Source organism: Pan troglodytes, chromosome 22, assembly GCF_028858775.2.
Source record: "Pan troglodytes isolate AG18354 chromosome 22, NHGRI_mPanTro3-v2.0_pri, whole genome shotgun sequence".
In the NCBI taxonomy this organism is placed as follows: domain Eukaryota; kingdom Metazoa; phylum Chordata; class Mammalia; order Primates; family Hominidae; genus Pan; species Pan troglodytes.
This window is the reverse complement of record NC_072420.2, coordinates 14,583,527-14,604,879: the sequence shown is the minus strand read 5'-3', so window position 1 is coordinate 14,604,879 and position 21,353 is coordinate 14,583,527. Positions and strand designations below refer to the sequence as shown.

General features: G+C 34.4%; 1 long non-coding RNA gene and 1 pseudogene across 2 annotated transcripts in view; one reads left to right on the top strand and one right to left on the bottom strand.

The window, feature by feature from the left end:
- LOC129138299 (uncharacterized) overlaps positions 1-21,353 on the bottom strand; it is a 51,778-nt gene that overhangs the window by 3,302 nt on the left and 27,123 nt on the right. The window contains exons 2-5 of one of the 2 annotated variants that reach the window (XR_008541496.2): positions 18,340-18,486; positions 17,330-17,483; positions 8,253-8,371; positions 6,287-6,431 (exon numbers count right to left, since the gene is read on the bottom strand). This is a non-coding gene — a long non-coding RNA (uncharacterized LOC129138299). Of the gene's footprint in view, positions 1-6,286; positions 6,432-8,252; positions 8,372-17,329; positions 17,484-18,339; positions 18,487-21,353 lie in introns of those variants that run through there. The other variant, XR_008541497.1, reaches the window with a different exon arrangement.
- LOC112206659 (olfactory receptor 4K15-like) lies at positions 19,209-20,257 on the top strand (annotated as a pseudogene).

The following is a 21,353-nucleotide window of genomic DNA, read 5'->3' as shown; positions in this document are numbered from 1 at the left end:
ATACTCAAGGATAGATTACTAGAAGAATTCTAGTGAAGTGGCAGGGAGGAGAAACTGAGTAAAATCCAGACCTTTCTCTCCTTTTTCCCTCTAATCTCCTGCCAGCTCCTTTTATTCTCCAATCTCAATAAAGCCATGATAATGAGCCAACAGGGGCCTAGAATAGAAAAGGGTGGAGAATGAAACAAACAACTAAAGAAAACTTCAAGAGAAATCAATGGGAAATGATGACCTGGGGACAACTGACATGATGTAATAGTTGATTTCAAGAATTTAGGGTATAAATGGGAAGAGATGAATTTATAGTTGGGAGACGATGTGTTAAGAAAGTTAGATACTTAAGAGAGAAAGTTGAAGGAATTCATACTAATGGGAATGGGTTTGGTTTTACAAAGTAAGAAATGAATTTATACAGTACATATATACATATCCTAAAAGCCCATGTAAAGAAGAAAATCCAAATATCTTGTTCTAGGGTGTGAGAATGATCATCAAGACTGTTTTCTGTGCTTCCTTCCCCTTATCATTACATAGGTCCGTAATGGTTAAATTTCCTTACTGTCCAACTGTACAAGAAGGGACCTAATTCTGAGTGGTCTATTTCGGTTCATTTCTATGCAAATTATCCGGCATTAAAATTCAATTTAAAAAATTAGCTCAGCTCCTATTGTGCCACCAGGATGATTTAAATTCTGTTTTTTCTTAAAAGAAAAGGAGCAGAACATCTCTAAATCTTTGTATTTCAAATATTTGGTTTCAGTTTTGGGTCTGGTTCTCAACACTGACCACTAGTATTAACATATAGTTTATTAGAGGAAAGTTGTGGGAAATTTCCTATAACAATAGTCACAACAACATATAATGAACAGAAAAAAATGCAACATCAACTAGGATGGGATGCTAGCATCGACAGTTTATTTTTACTCCTGGTATTACAACCTATATTTTCACTGTTTAAAAAAAATAATTCAAGTTCCACATGAACCTAGCGGTACACTAGCAATATGACAACAACGTAGCCACTTATCTCAGTAAAACAAAAATTTTACTACTTTTCGGCTGCATAAATGTCTTCTTTTGAGAAGTGCCTGTTCATGTCCTTCGCCCACTTTTTGATGGGGTTGTTTGTTTTTTTCTTGTAAATTTGTTTGAGTTCACTGTAGATTCTGGATATTAGCCCTTTGTCAGATGAGTAGGTTGCGAAAATTTTCTCCCATGTTGTAGGTTGCCTATTCACTCTGATGGTAGTTTCTTTTGCTGTGCAGAAGCTCTTTAGTTTAATTAGATCCCATTTGTCAATTTTGTCTTTTGTTGCCATTGCTTTTGGTGTTTTGGACATGAAGTCCTTGCCCACGCCTATGTCCTGAATGGTAATGCCTAGGTTTTCTTCTAGGGTTTTTATGGTTTTAGGTCTAACGTTTAAATCTTTAATCCATCTTGAATTGATTTTTGTATAAGGTGTAAGGAAGGGATCCAGTTTCAGCTTTCTACATATGGCTAGCCAGTTTTCCCAGCACCATTTATTAAATAGGGAAACACATGAAAAAATGCTCATCATCACTGGCCATCAGAGAAATGCAAATCAAAACCACTATGAGATATCATCTCACACCAGTTAGAATGGCAATCATTCAAAAGTCAGGAAACAACAGGTGCTGGAGAGGATGTGGAGAAATAGGAACACTTTTACACTGTTGGTGGGACTGTAAACTAGTTCAACCATTGTGGAAGTCAGTGTGGTGATTCCTCAGGGATCTAGAACTAGAAATACCATTTGACCCAGCCATCCCATTACTGGGTATATACCCAAATGACTATAAATCATGCTGCTATAAAGACACATGCACACGTATGTTTATTGCGGCATTATTCACAATAGCAAAGACTTGGAACCAACCCAAATGTCCAACAATGATAGACTGGATTAAGAAAATGTGGCACATATACACCATGGAGTACTATGCAGCCATAAAAAATGATGAGTTCATATCCTTTGTAGGGACATGGATGAAATTGGAAACCATCATTCTCAGTAAACTATCGCAAGAACAAAAAACCAAACACCGCACATTCTCACTCATAGGTGGGAATTGAACAATGAGATCACATGGACACAGGAAGGGGAATATCATACTCTGGGGACTGTGGTGGGGAGCGGGGAGGGGGGAGGGATAGCATTGGGAGATATACCTAATGCTAGATGACGAGTTAGTGGGTGCAGCGCACCAGCATGGCACATGTATACATATGTAACTAACCTGCACAATGTGCACATGTACTCTAAAACTTAAAGTATAATTAAAAAAAAAAAAAATTTTACTACTTTTCGTGGTGCCTTGCAGACTCATTTTTTTCAGAAACTGCTTATCATTTGTTTATTTATAATATTCAAGATACCCATAGGTGATATGGAATGAAATGACAGCCAATTGTATTCATTAGATTTTGCTCCGTATTAAGCCACCTCAAAATTTATTGAATTAAACTAGGAACCATTTTATATTTGTTCACAAACCAGATGAGTACCTTTTCTGGTCTGGGCCAAGATGTTTGATCTCTACTAGGATATCTGGTAAGTCTGGGTGAGTTGGACAATCTATACTGACCACCCTCATATGTCTGGTAGCCTCCAGGTTAGCAACATGAGCTGGTTTACTGTCAGCCAGGCCCCAAATTCTCTCCACATGGTCTCTCATCTGTCATCAGCTGGAGCTGACTTATACCTGAATGAGAGCTTGTTTTACATTATCAGGGGTTTTGGGAGGTAGTTATTATACACTTGGTGGCTTGAAATCTGCCATAGTGGGAGTATTTGTACCACAGACATTGGAAAATACTACAAATCAGAGCCTTCTCTGCCCCCTTTACCCCAAGAACCAGCTCCTAAACATTTACCAGGACATCATTGCTTCTTGTCTTCCAAAAGACTGGCTTAGGCTCAATTCCATGGTGGCCTCAGTATTCCAATAGTAACAATAGAGGGCAGTCCCGATGCAAAACTCTCTTGTGCTATTATTCCTTTCAGCAGAACAAGACACATGGCCAAGTCCAGAGTCAGTGCAGAATACCACTCATGAATTTAAAGGAACCAACAATTGATTCACAGAGTAACTGGGGTGAATCTCAAAGGCATTATGTTGAGTAAAAGAAGCCAGTGTCAATAAAAACATATGTATGACCCCATTATAACATTCTCATTTTTTAAAAAAAGAGTTTTATGGTATTTTTGAAAGGTAAAAAGTAACCGCCTCGCAGCCGCTTGTGCACTCATTTATTCAGTGAATCAATAATATTCTGTGGGCATCTACTATTTGCTAGGTTCTGGGCCAGGTGTTGGGGTGATGATAGTGATCCTAAGACACTCAGTTTTTCCCCACGAGTCCCACAGTCTTGGAGTGGACATGCAGGAAGGAGAGAGAAACAAAAACATGTAAGAAAATCAAACGAGCAAATTAAAAGTTTAATGAGTGTTACGAAGGTAGTAAATAATGTGAGATGAGAAAAAACAAAGGAGTGAAGAGGGTGGAATGGTACTCAGAAAAAGCCTCTCTCTGCTCTGTGTAATGAATAATCTTTTATTTAGTTCCAGTGAGAAGGATATACAATAGAAGAGCCGAAGGAAACAATATTCAGGCAGACAAGAGAGAAATGGAAACTCCCTGAAGTGGAAATGGATTATGTGTTTCAGAAAATGAAAGCAGGAATTTAGTGAATGACCAATGAGTGAGAAGAGATGAAGCTGAAGGTTAATATGTAAAATACAGGATATCAAGGGCTCATTATGGAGACTGGATTATATTTCTAGAGCAATGGGGACTATGATGGTCCCTTGGTGTCTATGGGGAATTGGTTCCAAGATCCCCGCAGATACCAAAACCCATGGATGCTTCAGTCCCTGGTATAAAGTGGTGTAGCATTTGCATATAACCTATGCACATTCTCCCGTATACTTTTAAATCATCTCTAAATTACTTATAATATCTAATACAATGTCTACATATCACTTCGTTTAAGTGAATTCAATGTACTACTTGCTGTGTTGCAAATTTCAGTTTTGATTTTGAAGATTTGTGGAATTGTTTTTTTCTAAATACTTTTGATCTGTGATTGATTGAATCCATAGACACAGAACCCATGTATACAGAGGAATGACTGCATGTTTATCATTTTAAAGTTGTTTGACTTATTTATCTTATTTTTAAAGATTTATCTTATTTTTAAAGACTGCTCTGAGCATTCAGGAGAAATTGACTGGAAAAAAAATCAGTGCAGAGAGTTGGAGATTATTAGAAGCCCTTCGAAACATTTGAGGAGAAAGAAAGGGAAGGTTTAGACAAGGGAAATTGTAATAGAAAGCTTTGATGGAAGTGGGAGTGAGAAAATGGAAGGAGCGAAGTTTCTGGCTGAAGCCACTGCGGGAATACAAATGCCATTACCTGGGTTAAGGGAGACTAAAGGAGGACTAGATTTGGAAACAAAAGAACCGAAATGCCTGTGAAAATTAAACAGAAGATGTGAAGAAGAAACGTGGTCTATCAGTCTGGGCTAACGATTGGGCTCCTTTCCTCAATTAAGCTCATCAAATTTCCTGGGCACTCACTCTGTTCCACAACATTTACTTTTGTCTTTGTCGCCTGCTCTTCTCTGTAGATTTCCTAAGTCTTTCTACAGCTGTAATGGGATATGTTTCCATAACATCCCAAAGCAAGCTATTTTTATATCTGGGCAGTTTTACCCACTTATGTCTGTTGTATGGTCAAGTACTGTGTAGTGATAATTAAAATATTGGATAATTTTGGCAAAATATTGTGTTGTATGGAATTTGAAAACCTTGACATAAAAATTTTCAAGAAAAGGGAGAAGTATAAGATAAGAGAAAACAAAATTCTAATTTTCTTAGACCGATTGCTGGATTTACATTTCTTTGGATCTAGTTTTCTTCAGGCCCTGTGCATGCGTGCTAGTGCTTACTGGCACAGTCACTTTAGATAAAGACAAAGAAAGCATAGAGGCAGAACATTAAATGAGGGTAAATGTAGTTGCTGCAAACTTTGAGGTCACTACATTTCTGTCTCATGACATATGTTCTCATTTGCAATTATGGGCAAACAATTTAAAAGTTCTTACCATCTTGATATGGGGGAGAAGCAACCAAAATAGTGTTAATAACTACCATAGCAAGATGAATTCACTTAACGAAGTTTGTTTTTTAATTGGCTTTTGCAATTCATGAGATTGGCTATCTGAGACTTTGGGGAGTATCATGATATTTAAATAGTTCCTTTATAGGCTCCTGTGATTCCCTTTTTTAAATTATTTTTTAAAAAGTTTTGGAAGCTTCTCCTCTTCACCCTTTTGTTACTTTCCTGAGATTTATCTCAAAATTGGTATGTGGAATTTAATCGCATCAAGCTTAAAAGCTACTATACATGTTGCCATTCAGAGAGATAAAGGGATTCTGGGCTAAAGTTATTACCAAATCAAGGCAACCTGGGTTTTTGAGCATGAGGACTTGGGGTTTGGGTGTGAGAGCCTAATATGAAACAAAATAGTGAATTATTGCTGATTATTGTTACTGCTAACACAAGCATGGGATTGAAGTAGCGAGATAAAAGTGAGCATGCTGATGTATACTTCAGAAACAGCAGAGAATATAATTGGCACAACTTTGTTATTTTAGAGGTAGGAGGATCACTTGAGGCCAGGAGGTCAAGGCTGCCGTGAGCCGTGATCACATAGTTGCACTACAGCCTGAGTGATAGAGCAAGACCCTGTCTCTTAAAATAATAATAATACTAATAAAAATTTATTTTAAAGACCAGGTAGACATCCTTAGATAGAGGTTTTCCGCAATCAGATCCTTATTTAAGCAATATATAGCAGTTAAACGTATGTTCTTTGTGCATTCAAACCTTCAGACTACCAGTGTGCCTTGTGATGCTAACTTTAGCACTAAATTGTAGCTGCTTCTAACACAAAGTTAGGATTATAATAATATGTACTTTATAGTATTGTAAGGATAATAAGGTAATTACTGGTTACATATCACTGCAAGATAACTAAATCAATCTCATCATACATTCGCATATGTTCTCTTACCCATTATACATGTTTTTAGAACTTAACCCTCTCTGTCAGACTTATTTTATTACCTATAAAGTTTTGTGAGTCAAATATTATGAGAAACAAACATAGCAAAAAAATTGATCTAATAGATAATAAAAATGGACCCCTATTAGATTAATAAAGAGTAAAACAAAAGGATATTACTAAATAAGACAGAAAATTTGAAAACATGGAAGCTCTATTTGGTCAAAAATTACTGAACAACTTTTAGAAAGCAATTTGCTGTATTTATCAAATTATGTCCATATTCATGAGCTGATAATTGTATTTCTAGGAGTCTATCTTGAATAATTTCTTCCCTAATTCTGTAACATAAAATTAAATGCATATATATATATATATATATATATATATGTACATTGGAAATGATGAACTGTAGGAAATATAGCCTCATGAAGAAATGGGTAAAGCAAGTCATAAGGAGAAAATAAACTGTTGATTTTCTCAGTGCAAGAGTGTCATCTGAACACCTACTATCTACCCACAAAAACTGAAAATTAAAATTAAAAAATTAATAAAGTGTCATCTGAAACAGACTGACATTGTTTCCTTGTTCTGAGAAAACGTTGCTTCACTCACATAATGAGCTAGAATAATTCTGACTTCAAAATTTGAATAGGGTCATATAAGAAGGAAAAATTATAGGCCAATCTCGCTCAAAAACAAAAATACAAAATTCCTTTAAACACAGAGCAATACAAATTCAGGAAAATAGAATAATAAAATAGTATCCATTTGAGATCACACAGCAATGCAATGTTGATGATGAACTGAATGAACATTTGATAATAATTTAATACAATTCACTGTATTAACATAATAAAAGAAAAACTGTATATATAATATATATATAGTTACTTCAATAGGTGCAAAAACTGTTTAAAAATAATTATTGTTGTAAAGAAAACTTTCATAAAGAATATAAAAAGTATATATGGCTGAAAAGTTTAATATCAGCCATAAGCACACAATGCTATCTAGGAATGACACTGTTATCTACTCCACTTATTTGAAATATCAACGCTGAAGGCAAAAATAATTTTAACAAAAAAGCCAAAAATGTAAACATAAAGTAGAAGGAGGTGAGGTTCACAGCACATGAGGTGAGGAGGTGAGGTTTACAGCACATCTAATTCAAAAGGACTTTAGAGGCCAATTAGTTGAGTGGTTATCAGATTCATCTGATCATCAAAATCCCTGGAAATTTTTTTCCTTTCCAACTTTTATTTTAGATACAGGGGATAGATGTGTAGATTTGTTACAGGGGAATCTTGTGTGATGCTCACACATGCGATGGGATCCATACTCTAAACCTCACATACTGAGTATGGATCTCACAGGTAGTGAGCATAGTACCTGATAGGTGGTTTTTAAACCAAGCTCCCTTTTCACCCTCCAGTAGTCCACAGTGTCTATTGTTACCATATTTATATTTGTATAAGCTCAATGTTTAACTCCTAGTTATAAGTAAGAACATGCAGTACTTGGTTTTCTGTTCCTGAGTTAATTTGCTTAGGATTATGGCCTTCAGCTCTACCCATGTTGCTGCAAACAACATTATTTTATTCTTTTTTATAGCTGCATAGTATTCCATGGTGTATATTTACCATTTTTATAAATCCAAACTATTATACCACTGATGGACATCTGGGTTGATTCCATGTCTTTGCTATTGTGAATAGTGCAGTAATGAGCATACAAGTCCATGTGTGTTTTTGGTAGAATGATTTATTTTCTACTGAATATATATCCAGTAAAAATGGTAAAAGAAAAAACACCCTACAAAATAGAGTGTTATGCCACCAAAAATGATAAAGTAAGGAAGGAGCTAATCTAAAATCCCTCTTCCATAAAGAAATGAAAAATTGACAAAAATTTACAGAGCCACTGTTTCCAAATCCCGGAGATTAAGGAAAGGCTTACAGCAACCCAGGGAACATTTATTAAAGAAAAGTAGTTTGGTTCTTAACAGTAAATACTAAAAAGAGCCCGTTAGGTTGAAGTAAAAGTCCTAGACAGTAACTTGAATACATATGAAGAAATAAAGAGGACTAATAAAGGTAAATGCATATGTAAATGTAAAATACATAAATATGTATTTTATTTGTAATACTTTTTTCTCCTACCTGATTTAGAAGATAACTTCACAAAGAAACACCTACAAATCCACTTGTTGTTCAGCACAACATGTATAAAGATGTAATTTGTATGACAATAACAGCCCGGAGAAAGGGTAAAAACAGAGCTATATGGAAGCAAAGTTTTAAAAATATTATTGAAATTAAATAGATATTAATCCAAACTTGATTGTTATAAGTTAAGGTGATAATTCTAAGCCCCAGGGAAACCACTAATACAAGATAATTAAAACGATATACTAGCAAACATATGTTTAACATGAAAGAAGACTATAATAAGAAAGAGAAACAGAAAAGATACAAGACATATAGAAACAAATAACAGAGTAGTGGATGCCCTACCTTATTATTAATGACTAAATGTAAATAGATTAGATACTTCAATTAAAAGGCAGATATAAGCAGAATGTATTGAAAACATGACTTATCTATATGACGCCTATAAAAAACTCACTTTTGATTCAAACATACAAATAGGTTGACAGAAGATTCATGAAAAAAATATACAGTATGCCAACAGCCATAAGCAAAAGAGAGTTGGAGTGGATATATCAACATCAGATAAAATGGACTTTATAACAAAACATCTTTACATATATATATATATATATACACACACATATATATATATAATACTTTCAGTTTTAGGGTACATGTGCACAACGTGCAGGTTAAATATGTATACATGTGCCATGTTGGTGTGCTGCACCCATTAACTCATCATTTAACATTAGGTATATCTCCTAATGCTATCCCTCCCCCCTCCCCCCACCCCACAACAGGCCCCGGTGTGTGATGTTCCCCTTCCTGTGTCAATGTGTTCTCATTGTTCAATTCCCACCTATGAGTGAGAACATGCGGTATTTGGTTTTTCGTCCTTGTGATAGTTTAATAGAGAGAGAAGGACATTGTGTAATGATATAAGCATAAACCCATCAAGAAGATTAAACAATTTTGTACACATGTGTGTATGTGTTTATTTATTTCATTAAATGGCAACAGAGTCCTAAAATACATAAAGAAAAAACTTACGTAATTCAAGGGAGAAATAGACAGTTTCACAATAATAGACAAAAATTTTAATACTTTTAAGTAGAACACTAAGATAGAAGATCAGCAAGGAAATAAAAGACTTGAAAAACTTTGTAAGTCACCTAGACTTAATGTATTTATAAAACACTCCACCAAACAACAGTAGAATACAATTTCCTCAAGGGCACATAGAACATTCTCCAGGATAGACCATGTATTAGGCCCTAAACCAAGTCTCACTAAATTTAAAAGGATTAGAATCATGCAAACTATGTTTTCTGATTACAATGGAATCAAATTAGAGATCAATAACACAATAAAACTTGAAAAATTAACAAATAGTGGAAGTTCAACAACATATTCCTAATATCCATTGGACCAAAGAAAGAATTACAAGGCAAATTATAAAATGCTTTAAAATGAAAATGAAAACACAGCATACCAAAACATACGTAAATCTTTGTGACTTTGGGTTAGGCAATAATTTCTCTGATTTGACACCTGAAACACAAGTAACCAAAGAAAAATAGATATTTAATTTTATCAAAATTAAAAACTGTTGAGGTTTAAATGACACAATCTAGAAAGTTCAAAGAAAACTCACCAAATGAAAAAAAAAATTGTGAAGTTATATCTGACATGGGTCTTGTATCCAGAATATATAAAGAACTCTCAAAAATAATAACTAAAGACAAATAACCTACTTAAAAATGGGCAATGGATTTGAATAGACTTTTCTCCAAACAAGACATGCACATAACCTTAACCACATAATATTTCTCAACACCATTAGTCATTAATAAAATGCAAATTTAAACTACAATGATATACCAATTCACAACCATTAGGATAGCTGTAAGTAATTTAAAAAATGGAAGATAACAAATGCTGTCAAAATTGTCAAGAAATTAAATTCTTCATCTATTGCTTGTAAGAATGTAAATTGGTATAGCCACTCTGGAAATCTGTTTGGTAGTTCCCCAAAAAGTGAAACATATGCCCCAGAAATTCCAATTCTAGTCAGAGTTCATAGGTTTTTATTTCATTTCAGAGAAATAAGATGTTTATCCAAAAACTTGTACACAAGTATTCATAGCAGCAGTACTATCGACAATCAAAACTGAAAATAACCTAAATTCCCATCAACTGATGAATGAATAAACAAAATTTATATATCCTTACAATGGAATATTACATAGCTATAAGAGGGAATACAGTATTCATACATGCCATAACATGGATGAAACTTAAAAACAATATGCCAAGTTAAGGAAGCCAGACACATTATTATTATGTCATATCACTTATTAGAAATGTCCAGAATAGGCAATTCCAAAGAGTCAGAAAATAGTTTAATGGTATCCAAAGGCTGCATTTAGGGAGAATGGGAAGTAAATGCTAATGGTTGCAGGGTGTCTTTTGGGGTTGTGGAAAATGTTTTAGAGTTAGACAGTAGTGATAGCTGCATAACCTTGTTAACATGATAAAATTTACTGAATTGTACACTTTAAAAGGATAAATTTCATGGTAAATGAATTATAAATCATTTTAAAAGAGAAGTAAACAATATTCATGATTTTTTTCTTTAAAAGAAAACAGTATGAACTTCCACTTCCAGCCATGAGGTACTACTGGATTTAATTTCCCTTCATAAGCAACAAGAAAACTGGATAAAATATACCACTACATTGTGTTTAAGCATTAGTCTACATGCAACACAAGACTAAGATCCTTGAGGGAATAAAATATAAGATTAATATTATGATCAACCTAGTTTCCTCCTTGGAGGTACTTTCTACATTTCAGGGCAGCAAAGGCAATTCAAAGCAGAGTACAGTTGACCTGATGAGTTAGAAACAGAAAATGGAGTTCAGAGAGCTGGCGATGGCCAAAATCTACATCCAGGACAACAACAACAACAACAACAAAAAAAAACAGAAAAACTCTCCAGAAGTTTCTATGGGGCCCACTTGAGTTGTTATTGAATAGTAAGATGAATACACAAAGGCTAAATCTTCTAAAATCAAGGAAAAATTTTGTAGAGCTATAAGCTGAACTGTGTGAGTTTACTCAGGAGACGTATGATGTCTGATCAGCCAGAGAAGACAGTCTTTTAAAAATACCCAAGACTGGACGGGTGCGGTGGCTCATGCCTATAATCCTAGCACTTTGGGAGGCCGAGGCGGGTGGATTATCTGAGATCGGGAGTTCGAGACCAGCATGACCAACATAAAGAAACCCCGTCTCTACTAAAAATACAAAATTAGCCAGGCTTGGTGGTGGATGCCTGTAATCCCAGCTACTTGGGAGGCTGAGGCAGGAGAATGGGTTGAACCTGGGAGGTGGAGGTTGCGGTGAGCCAAGATCATGCCATTGCACTCCAGCCTGGGCAACAAGAGTGAAAACTCCATCTCAATAAAAAATAACATAACATAGCATAACATAACATAACATAACATAACATAACATAACATATAAAATAAAATAAAATAAAATATAAAATAAAATATAAAATAAAATATAAAATAAAATAAAATAAAAATACCCAAGACCCTAGTCGACCCTGGGCAATTCCTTAAATACCAGATACTTCCTTAATACTAAGGTTAAAGTAGCTTAGAGAAGCCTACTCTAAACCCATCCTAAAATATTTAAAAATAAAATGATATAATTAGCCTAGCCCACAAGTAAATTTGCGACTGAACAAAGACTACTACTTTTGAATAAAACAAGAATCCAGCACTCAGAAATATTTTTAGTGTCCACCATTGATAAATGTAATAAAGCATAAAAATATACATTGTCATGAGTAGAATTGGAAACTGATTCAAATAAGCTCAGAAATTACCAAGATGTGGAAATTAGAATAAAATAACTTTAAGAGAGCTGTCATAAATATGCTCAAGTATATAAATAAAAAATATAAACAGAATGAAGAGAGGAATGGAATATATTAACAACATCAAGATTTTGTGAGGTGAAAAATGTTAGACACCACAAAGGAAATTATCAGTAAACTAGAAGACACAGCAATAGAAAATCTCTAAACCAAAGTACAGAGACAAAAATATGAAAGGAAAAACTGAACAGAGTCACAGCAATATGCAAGAGAATGCCAACTGGCCTAACACATATGTAACTGGAGTTCCAGAGGAAAGGATAAAATGGGGACTAAAATGTTCTGAATTTGATTGAAAGTTATAATAAAAAAAGTCAAGAAGTTCTACCAACCTCAAGCGAGATAAATCAAAAGAAAATCACAAGAAGACATATCACAATTCATATGGGAAACTTGTCATACAGAAAATATCTTACAGTAGCCATGGATAAAAGAACAACCATATACTGAAAAACCAGGATTTGAATAACTGAATACTTATTATAAAACAGGATTCGAATTGTTAAAAAAACTGAATGAAAACAACAGAGTCAACACAATCATTTAAGTATGAAAAATATCCTTCAAAATGAAAGTGAAATGAAGACTTTGTAAGTCAAACAAAAGCAAGACATATCATGGTTGATATTATTCTACCACAAAAACGGAAAGTAAAGGAAGTTCCAAATTAAAAAAAAGTAGCAAGGTAGTAGATATAAACCCAACATATCATTTACATTATATGTAAATAGTATAAGAAGTCTACTAAAAGGCAGACATTGCTAGAATGAACAATACAAGCAAGAGCCAACTATTTGCTGCCTACCTTGAATCCACTTTAAATATAAAGACACAGACTACTTAAAACATAAAAAGATGAACAAAGATATACAATACAATGCAAATAGTAATTATAAAGGAGCTAAAGCAGTCACATCAATATCTTACTCTGTAGATTTCAGAAGAAAAAATATAATCAAAAGTAAAGAGAAGCATGTCATATGATAAGGGGCTTAATCAATCATGAAGACACACCAATCCTAATCTGTTTGCACCTAATTTCAGAGTTTAAAAGAGATAGAATCAAATATTTCTTATCAAATCAAATCCTCCACCTGACTTGAAAAATAACATAAACATAAAAACCTACAAAAAATGTTTATAGCAGTTTTATTCATAATCACCAAAAACAGAGAAAAAGCAACCAAGAAGTCCTTCAATATACAAATGGATACACCAACTGTGGTGGAACTACAATGGGATACTATTCCATATAACAAAGAAAGAGCTATTAATCCATGCAACAACAAGAATGAATCTTGAATGTATATTGCTAAATGAAAGAAGACAGTTGAAAAGGCTACACTTTGTATAATTTCATTTGTCTCATGTTCTGGAAAAGGCACATCTGTGGGCATGGAAAACAGAAGAATGGTTTCCAGGTGTTTGAGGAGGGGAAGTGGTTATCTGTAAAGGGGTGCACAGGGGAGTTTTGATCATGACACATCTAGACTGTATGGTACTAGAGTCTTGAGTTTTGTATTATGAACCTAGAATCCCATTAATGCTCAAATTCTTTATTTGAACTCAGAAGTATAAATGTTTGCAAAATTATTTGGAGTCTCTTTACTAGAATCTACTCTGTAGGATACAGTATCTCTATTGTATTAATAAAGCAGCTTTCACTTTTTTACTCTAAAATCCTTGCCCTAGAAACCAAGCACATGGCCCTTGTGAAGCTGTCAAAATGCCAAGGTGTTTGCCGTGTAATATGCACAGTCACATGATGACTCCCCATCAATTTTTGGCACTCCCAATAGTGCTTTTCTAAAGCTCTTCGGAAGCATAAAGAATTAGCTAACAAAATTACTCATTGCTTTTTAAAAAAAGTGTTACATCTCTTACAGAACAAAGCATTTCCATTAGGCCTGCTGCTTCTTCCATTTGTGAAATCCTCAAGGTGATGCACCATAATTATTGTGGGCAAACAAATTGTCTCACGTAATTATCCCTGATTAAGGTATTTCTGCTATCACAACTCTCCTCTGGGTCTCTTGGTCACTACAGTCCAGTGACGTCAAATTCCTAATTAGCTTGTAATAATCGTGATGGCTTTTCTTATATCAGTGTGCTGAGTGTACTGATACTGCGGAGTGTAAAAGGTGAAGACTGAAGTCTGGAAAGACATGGGTTCTCTATCTTTGTCCCTCATCCAATGGCTCCTGGTGAATTTTGTTTTCCTGGGTAGGTGCTGATATTTTAAGGCCAGGGACAGAGATTGAGTCAGAACAGAACAGAGACCAGAGACAGTCAATTATCCTCCGTATTGTTTTAAATTAATCTTTGAATATTCTATGCCCATTTTACCTATTTACCATTGTCCCAATACCTAACTCTGAAGAGTGACTGCTGCCATCACTTTACTAAAACCAGGTGTTTTACGCTTTTGATTGGATATACCTTAATTTCAATATAATATTTTATAATTATTCTTATCTTTGAATTGACTTACTCATTTTGGATCATGTTTTTCAAAAACCGGAGACTGCATTTGGGAGAGGGAATTCTACTCTTTTTTTGAGGAAACACAGAGCACCTGGGAGGGTATGTAATTTGCTTACAACTATAAAGTTATTGAGTGAAAGATAGAATTGGAAAATATATTTTCTATATCCTAGGCTAATACATGTATTTAATTTTTAAAAATTAATATATTCTTTTATCTCAATAACTTTTAGGATACAAGCAGTTTTTGGTTACACTGATAAATTACATAGTAGTGAAGTATAAGATTTTTAGTTCACCTATCACCCACAAACACAAGTAGTGTACATTGTACTCAAGATGGCTAATACATTTTTGATAGTCCATAATGTCTTTGGCAAGCATCCATTGATTTGAACTTCAGGCTTTTAAAGCTTGTAGTTTAGAATGATCCTTGTTAATCTATGACTAGAAAGTAGTAATATAAACCACTAATGAAATTTAACATTTCTTGCTGGATATATATTCTATTTGTGAACAAAAGCATATCCCATATATAATTCCTTAAAATATATTTTAAAATATTACTATTATGGTAAATTCATTATATCACTACTGCACAAGATGTTTGATTTAGTTATATAATGATTATATATACCTGTCAGAAGCAAGTAAAAAGTCACCTACACTTTGAATCAAGGGAAAGTCAGATGAAAGGAAGAAAACCCTAAATCTTCCCTGATGAAATTTTTGATAAAATAATGCAATATCTTACTACTTCAGAGTCTTTACAGATCCCAAATCATATAAAAATCACTATTATTGATGGTACTTCCTAAAACATTCTCCAGTTTTATAGATCCAGTGAGGCTGAATCCTTTGCAAAATTGTGAAGCAGAAGATTTTGTTTTCAGCATTTCTTCTTTTCAGTCTACTCTTTTTCTCCTTTCAGATTCCCGACTGCTCCAAATTCTCCTCTAGTTCCCTAAGACTTAGATTAAGATACAGCATCCAGACCTGTCTCACCTCCTTCAAAACAACTCAGCTACAGACACCCTGAATCCACTTCTGTCTTGTTTAGAAGTAAATTCTTTATGACTTATCTCCTGAGGGATTGTTCTGTTTTCTTAGGAGATGTGGAAGTAACAACGAAATTCTTCCCAAGCATTAATGACTACAGATTATAGGATAGCTCCACACTTTCCATTTCATCTTAGGTAAGTAAAAGTGTCTTGTCAGCATCCTTCTGAAGACCATGCACCAGCATTTGTCTCCAATATAGTCTATAATAGAGAGACTGCTATTTCTCTGATCTGCATTTGGAGTGGGAGGGAGGTCAGGGGAACAGCAATATTGGCAAGTTTGTGAAAGATACCTATTTGAACTTGTAGAGTTTGGTGGCCCCTGTAAACGATACCTATTTATTTCACTTCATCTATCAGTCATAATATCTGAGATAGAAATATTGAGGCAAGATTCATTTGACAGAATTTAAAATAGGAGGGAACTGAGATTTGCTGAGCACAGCCCTGTATACATGCATTAATCCATCTTCAAATTTTCAAGAATTTTTTTAAAAAAACGTCTTTACATAAAACATCTACTTATTGGAAACTCATTCTTGTGTGAGTCAGACCACATAATGTAAAATTATGAGAAAATACTTCTTCTGATCTAAAATAATACATTATTAAGAATGCATACATATACTTAGTCACTACAGTTGGTTAAAGAATTTTCATTTATATAATCTTTTAAGAAATATTTTTAGTGTCTCTTTGAGGTTAATAGTCTCAAGATTTAATATTTGATGATAATAATCCCTGAATGGCTAAAGGAACTGCTCAGCGTCACACAGTTACCCAATGATACAACATAGAACATTTTAAAATAATAGCTTTGTTTTCACTACAGTACAGCGATTTTATTGGGAACAAAAATACAGTCCATTTTATCTAATAGGGAATGTACTAGGGGTAAAGGGAAGTGAATTCGTCAGCTTGTCTAAATAAGGAAAGGGTTATTAATATTAGCAAATAATTTTTAGGGAGACAAGTTATAAACCTAACTGCCTCATGACCAGTGCATAGCACAGTGCCTGGGGAAAAGCAGGCATTTAAATTTATATAAAGTAAATGAACCACAAAAGAATGGATTTAGGTAAGAAACAGGTTCAGAGTTCATGTGTTCCACCACTTTCATCTTATATACTAAGAAAGTTCTTGATTGAATCAATTTGCCCAATGTTTTCTCCATGAAAAACAGGGTCTTTTCTTTTTCTGAGCACCTGAAGAAGCCAATGAAAATGGAACAATAGAGCTCTGCAGAAGAGTCAGAAAAGCTATCGGGAGGATGATTCTTATGACTGTCTTTCACACAGTTGGATTATGTGTCTTAGCCTAAAGACACCAGGAAGTTTCTGTGCTCAGAAATGCTTCCTGATGCCCCTCTCTGCTGCAGCACCCGGAGGGTCTCCATAGGACACTCATTCCTTGTGCTTATGGCTTTGCTCTTTCTGATGGAGTACCTATGAACTCCTATTTGCTGATTTTGTTAGATTTTACTTCTATTCATGCCTTAGGGATTCAATGCAGTATTTACGTCACAGGATTGAAGGGTCAGGACTTCTGGGAAGTGAGAAGAAAGAGAGATTTGTATAATTTTTTTTTACCTTCAAGCTCCACTTGTTAAACTCTTCTAAAAAGCCTAGAGCCATAGTTTTGATATGTGATAATCTGTGATAATACAAGAGTCCTCCCTTATCCATGGTTTTGTTTTCAGCAGTTTCAGTTACCTCAGGTCAACTGTGGTCCAAAAATATTAACCTATTTTGAGAGCGAGAGAGAGGAAAAAAAGAAACACATTCACATAAATGCTATTTCAGTATCTTGTTATACTTTTTTATTTTATTGTTAGTTATTACTGTTCATCTCTCACTGTGCCCAATTTATAAATTAAACTTTATCTTAGGTATGCATGTATAGGAAAAATATAGCTTATATAGGAATCAGTACTATCAGTGGTTTCAAGCATCCACTGGAGGTCTTGGAACACATCATTTGCAAATAAGGGAGAAAATTTGTATTTTTTTGGGAGAATTGGAGATTTGAAATACAGAGGTGAGTCTAAATTTGGTTTCTGGGAGTTAAAATTATTTATCACACGTTCTGTTCTTATAAATAAACCCTCCAGTCTAACTCAAAGAGAGACTTAGCAATTTGCAGCTATGATCTAAGAAGACATTAATATCAAAAATTGCAAGTGGTTAGAAATTAGTAAAATAAAAGACATCCTCTCCCAAGAGCTGATTAAGATGTAGAGAAAGATTCTTCAAAATCAGATAATGTAATGCTCCTTTAAAATTCACATTTTATTTTTTCTTATTTACCATAAAACTTTTCTAAGTTCTAAATAGCTTCTACAAATAAAAATAACATAAAAGGAAGAAAGTTCTGATAACATAGAATATAGAGTAACTGAGTAGAAAAGAAAAATCTTTTTTTTCTGGTCTGATTTCCTTAGTAATAAGTAATATAACTTATTAGTTATATTAGTATTTATAGTAAGCAATATAACTTATAAGTTTTTAAGCCACGTCACATCAAATGAAATATCAATCATAGCTCAATAAACTGTCTATGGTTAGTAACACCAATGGCTAAGTTTAAAGACGCTTCATACCTTCAGGGATTAATTGAAAGGAACCAGTGTGCTAGATTTCATGATAAAGTAGAACTCCATGAAAAGCTGAATCATAAAAGAGTTCCAATAATACTGGGGCCTTTCAATTTTGCCAGGGTTCTGTACTTTAGTTTACATAATGTTTAACTGTAGAGAAGAAATAAGATATAATCACTTAAGGCAATGATTTCTCCTGTGAGCTCTCTTACACAAATCTAATGCTGTCTCTCTTTCTCTCTATTTTAATTTTCATAATTATGCAACTTATGTATAGAAAAGAGAAAAAAGCAAAAGTTCATATTTCAGTAACTTTTCATAAAGTAGACACTCCCATGTAACTATCAACCACATCAAGAAAGAATATTACCAGCACTTCAGAAACCCCTCCCATGACCACTTCCTGTCCCTTAAGGATAACTGCTATGAGGTTTTTCTACACCTTAGTTTTGCCATTTTTGAACTTCATTTAAATAGACCAATACAGTGTATACTCTTTTGTGTCTAACTTTTTTAGTCATCAAGTTTGTGAAATTATCTTCCTCTGTGGCAGATGTTCAAAAAATTTTTACTATCATTTACTTTAGAAAAATTGGTTTAGATTTTGTCTCTGTAGACTTTTAGACTGGATTTCTGTAGTGTCACAAAAACTTCAGATGCTCAAATTCATTTTTAAATTGTCGATTTTATTTCTTAAATTAATGTATTTAGATATCCCAGTTGGTTGAACATCTCCTTGACAACTCTCCCCTTTAACCCAATCTTCCACACTTAGCTGTATAACTTGTAATAACTCATGAAAACCCAGACACATACATAGGAATAGGAATTGGAATTCTGAAAAGTTTAAGTGTAATTGGAAAACCAAACCCATGCTCACTTCATTAACTGATCTCTGTTTCTCTCCTATTCATGTAGCTGAAATTAAGTCCCTTCCAAAATTCAATGAATGAGACAAATCGTTCTTGGGTGACATAATTTGTGTTGCTGGGACTGTCTAGTTCAAGGGAGCTCCAACCTTTCTTGTTTCTTATATTTTCACTACTATATCTAGCAATTCCGTTGGGCAACTTTCTCATCATCCTCACTGTGACCTCAAATTCCCGCCTTCACACCCCCATGTACTTTCTGCTTGCAAACCTGTCATTTATAGACGTATGTGTTGCCTCTTCTGCTACCCCTAAAATGATTGCAGACTTTCTGGTTGAGCACAAGACTATTTCTTTTGATGCCCGCCTGGCCCAGATTTTCTTTGTTCATCTCTTCACTGGCAGTGAAATGGTGCTCCTAGTTTCCATGGCCTATGACCGTTATGTTGCTATATGCAAACCTCCCCACTACATGACAATCATGAGCTGCTGTGTATGTGTTGTGCTCGTCCTCATTTCCTGGTTTGTGGGCTTCATCCATACCACCAGCCAGTTGGCATTCACTGTTAATCTGCCATTTTGTGGTCCTAATAAGGTAGATAGTTTTTTTCTGTGACCTTCCTCTAGTGACCAAGTTAGCCTGCATAGACACTTATGTTGTCAGCCTACTAATAGTTGCAGATAGTGGCTTTCTTTCTCTGAGTTCCTTTCTCCCCTTGGTTGTCTCCTACACTGTAATACTTGTTACAGTTAGGAATCGCTCCTCTGTAAGCATGGTGAAGGCCCGCTCCACATTGACTGCTCACATCACTGTGGTCACTTTATTCTTTGGACCGTGTATTTTCATCTATGTGTGGCCCTTCAGCAGTTACTCAGTTGACAAAGTCCTTGCTGTATTCTACACCATCTTCACGTCTATTTTAAACCCTATAATCTACATGCTAAGAAACAAAGAAGTGAAGGCAGCTATGTCAAAACTGAAGAGTCGGTATCAGAAGATTGGTCAGGTTTCCGTAGTCATAAGAAATGTTCTTTTCCTAGAAACAAAGTAAACTTATGAGACTGTTACCACTTTAGCCCTGTCTCCATACACTTACAAGTGGATTCACTGTAATCTTAAAGCAAATCAACTTGGCCTGTGGGAAAGGTCAGTTGATTGATTCGAAGCAAACTGTAATGATAATAAAAACTCATGAAATAAACTTTAGTGATTTTAAGTATTCTTTCTCCATTGTATATTTTTTAAATTTCCTACTTTGTATTCTTTATTTTAAAACTTAAGATATAGACTTTGATGACATTGAGAAAATGACATTGCCTTATAAATAAATGGTTAATATACTATTATCTCTCCCTTTGAAAACAGTACCACTCACACCAACTTTGGAGTAATGATAGGTGCATATCTCCAAGCCACAGAGATAACAGATCTATTTATAAGTATATGATACGTGATATACAGCATGTGATAGATCTAGATACGAATGCATTTTATACCCCACTATATATCTGACAGCACATGAAGACACGTCTATGAATGGTGTGAAAGATACAGTAAAATGTAAAAGGGCATGACTAACCAGCAGAAGGCATTTACATTCAACACTTTCACAAACCCTTCATCACAGTGGCTGCTTAATATATGTTGTTCATGAAAAACAACCACCTGAACAAATTATTTACTGGTGTGTTATGTATTGGCCTATGTTAACTTCTGTTTAATACTGATAAAATAATCTGGGGAACCAGAGATGAGTTATAATTCTCTACCACGTATCTTCATGATAGTAGGAGTCTGAATCTTAGTATAAAATATTTTCCCCCTAGATTTTTATGATCTTATCTTCTTAGAGTATTTTTATATTAGTACTTGGTAGATATTATAATTTTTTCTATGTGGACTTTTTAATTCAGTTGACGTTTCATTTTTAAATTGCCCAAGTAAGCTCTGAAAATGACAGAACCCTATTTCAAGACCTTAGATTTCATCATAAATTTACCCCTCCTTGATCACTTACAAGACCAAGACTTTTGGGGATTCACCACTACAGGCTATTTTAGGCTTTTCCTCTTTTATAGCGTTCAAGGCTATTTCTATATTTTTTGACTGGGTTCTAGTCACAGTCTGGTATAATGTTAACCAATTGT